This window comes from Mus pahari, chromosome 3, assembly GCF_900095145.1.
Source record: "Mus pahari chromosome 3, PAHARI_EIJ_v1.1, whole genome shotgun sequence".
NCBI classification, from domain to species: domain Eukaryota; kingdom Metazoa; phylum Chordata; class Mammalia; order Rodentia; family Muridae; genus Mus; species Mus pahari.
Genome location: NC_034592.1, coordinates 69,270,160 through 69,273,532, shown reverse-complemented (window position 1 = coordinate 69,273,532; position 3,373 = coordinate 69,270,160). Strand labels below are relative to the sequence as shown.

At 38.8% G+C, this 3,373-nt stretch overlaps 1 protein-coding gene across 2 annotated transcripts in view; it reads right to left on the bottom strand.

Moving 5' to 3' along the window:
- Window positions 1-3,373, bottom strand: part of Fam171b (family with sequence similarity 171 member B) — a 56,365-nt gene that overhangs the window by 20,013 nt on the left and 32,979 nt on the right. Inside the window, exon 1 of one of the 2 annotated variants that reach the window (XM_029536524.1) lies at window positions 1,289-1,371. The exons of the other annotated variant lie outside the window; for it this stretch is intronic. The gene's annotated coding sequence lies outside the window, so the exon portion shown is untranslated. Of the gene's footprint in view, window positions 1-1,288; window positions 1,372-3,373 lie in introns of those variants that run through there. 2 annotated transcript variants of the gene reach the window in all.

Genomic DNA, 3,373 nt, shown 5'->3' with positions numbered 1-3,373 from the left:
ACATGAGTTTAATTGATAGGCTACTTTGTTTTGTAAAAAACAAAAAAAAAAAAAAAAAAAAAATATTAAAAAAAAAAAAAAAAAAAAAAAAAAAAAAGAAAGAAAGAAAGAAAAAAAGAAAACAAAACCTCCTTGGTAAAACCAAAAGTCAAAGGAATTTCCTATTAAATTTGATACCTGTGCTTGTAGCAAAAATATACTTTAAATAGTTCCTCCCTGGCCATACTAATATGACCAAAAGAGGGTTTTGACTAATTCACGTGCTTCAAACAGCAGTCCGAAAAATTCTCAGAGCCTTTGGATTAAAATATCCCAATGGGTGAATAAGATCCTAAAGGAAATTTCACAAAATAACTGGAAATCCCATGTGCTCTAAGCTTGTAGAAGAACAGACAGCAAAATAAAGAACACAGGCTCCAGATGGCCCGACGCTGGGCTTGACTGATAAAATGATTTAAAACAATCCCTCCCCAAGAGTGTGCTGTAAATTTGATCCAAAAACCTACTTAGAGGGGAAAGGGTCATCAGCGCTACAACTCTGTCCCGATGACAAACCCTGCAGCTACTGCCAATCACTAATAAGCTTAGGGAACACAGAGGCCTGGCCAGCAAATTCCTCTCCAGTCCAACTTGGAAAAAGACTGACCGGCTTTGCTCTTCTAATTGTTTCCTCCCAGATTCCACCTAATGAAGCTGGCCTCCTAAAATATGGCCATTTTCTGATGCACAGACACTCACAAACACACATACATACACACACACTCACATACAGACATTCACACTCACATATACACACACAGACATATATATGTGTATGTGTGTTTGTGTGTGTGTGTGTGTGTGTGTGTGTGTGTGTGTGTATACACACGCACACAGGGTTCATTGCTGGAACTACATGTTATTCTATTTGGCAAACCTGAAAGGTCTCTCCTAATGTTAAGGCAAGGAGAAAATAAGCTAGTAAGTCCCTCACACACCACCTCCTACGCTCTTTGTCCCACATTATTCCTTAGCTGTGACCTTCATCACATGAACTGGTGTATCTCTTCCCCATCAATGTTTAAAAAAACAATCATTGGTTAAATCGGAGTCTCTTTGCCCAATCCTTGAACATGGTTTATCTCTTACCCCAGTATAAGCTAGAGTCAAAACATTTTGGAAAGAAGAAAAAGAAAAAGAAACAAAACCTTGGCTGAAAGCTTGAAAAGTCTGGTCAAAGCAATTCAAAGGCTATAAGAGAATTTTAAAATATAAAAGAAATTTAAGTATTTAAGTTATAAAGAATTACCTGCCCTTGACTTAAACAGAATGCTCTGACTTCCACGGGGCAGCCGATGAAGCAAGCAACATTGGCAGCCAGAAGCACTACATATCCACAGACACACCCCCTGCCCCACTCCCAACAAAAAGGCTTTGCCATTACATGAAGCAGATCCCTCTTGGTTAAATATATATAATTTTCAACCAACAATGCAATTGTCTCCATGATCTGTCTTCTTTTCTCCATTGTTTATTCAGCTTTCTGTAGGTGTGTTATTTTCTCTGTCACTTAATTATAATCATTATATCACGCCCACACAATCTTCTTTTCAATATGTCACGATTACTTTTAAAATGGTCCAATAACAAATGATTTCAACTGCACTAGGAAACGTATAATCTAAATGCTGGGGGCTAAAAAACTAAAATAAAAATGCATAGTGATGAGCTATGTCCTGGGAGTACTGATTACTACCTACCATGGGCATTAAGTTGGGTGGATCAACAAAACTCATTGAATATTACATATGCATAAAGAAATGTCCTTTTAAACAGACAGTTTCCTATGCTACAGGGGTAGGGAACTCAGGTTCTGAAAGGACTTTTAAAAATACTTATAGGTATATATATATTAGGGTGACGCTAACATCTTGTGTGGGAGGAAGGATTACAAGCCCACTGCTTTCTGAGAGGATCTGGCAACATCTCCTTGTGTCATTTCCAGTAAGTAGGTTACAACTGAAGGTTCAGATTTCTCTGGTTTAAAAGCCAACCTACACTTTTCCCCATTACACTGTACGCAAGAAACTACAACACTTTCATACTGCAATGTTTTCCAGAACTATAATGCCAAAGTACAAGCTTTTAGAAATCGAATAGTAAATACTTTAATGAAATAAATTAAAAAGACTTTAGAAGACTATGTCTCAACAAAAAGTAGGCAACAATGAAGAGCACAGAAATATAGTTTTTAACATTTGTTCTGAATAAGGACAAATGTTTACTCCCAATGAATTCACTCAACAAATGCTCAGTTACCGCTGACTTCAGTTCACATCAGCCCTGGGCTAGTGTTGAGGATGAAAACATCAATAGAGTCTTTGGAAAGTTTAGGCAAGGGAAAACAACATGGGAGGGAGGGAAAACTGCAGATTTTCTGATAATAGTGGAAGAAAAAGCAATTCCGAAACATATGAAAGCACCTTCTATAGTACCCAACATAAATCTCAATGAAATTAAACCAAAGTTACATCAGAGTTGATATTCCTACAAGTAGTCAAGATATGGATTGGATATTTCCCTTTGGAATCAGTTCACACTGGCATTTTGAGTTCAGAGACCTTGAGGGCCTGGCCAAGCATTCTCTGGTTTTCTCTAGGATCTGAACTTTTGGTCTCTTCCTAAGGAGCAGTTACAGTAAGAACTCCAAAGATGCCAAGTTTCTGCTGCTGACCCAACTCAGACTTTACTAGGGGCATTCAGAGATCTCATTTGCTCTCCATGTATCACTTTAATACATTTAATATTCAGTCACAGAAATGTCTTAATTTATAGCTGGGCACACACCCATCTTAAGGTATAAATAGAAAACATCTGGTTCTAATGGAAAAGTCTGTGTGTTCATAACTTTGAGCAGAGACATACCAGGCTTGGTTTCATTATAGAGGATATTGATTCCCAGCTCAAGGCTAGCATCCAAAATCCTCTGGCATCTGCCACCACCTTCCTCTGCAACCTATTTCCCTCTAGTCCTGCTCTTCCACAATCCGGCAAACCACAGCCTACCCAACAAACTCTCACCCACTGCCTGATGGTATTAAAAGAAACAATTTTTTTCCTGTAACTCAGTCAAGCTCATTGGCCTATGAATCTATGGCTACCTTCCCCATACTTTCACACTTAACAGTTGTCTTAGTGACCATAGGGCCTGCAAAGACTAACTTACCTACTATCTAGAATTTTACAGAAAAACTTTGCAGAATCCTCCTCTATGCTGCTACATAAATGGATCACAGCCGGGCGTGGTGGTGCACGCCTTTAATCCCAGCACTCGGGAGGCAGAGGCAGGCGGATTTCTGAGTTCAAGGCCAGCCTGGTCTACAGAGTGAGTTCC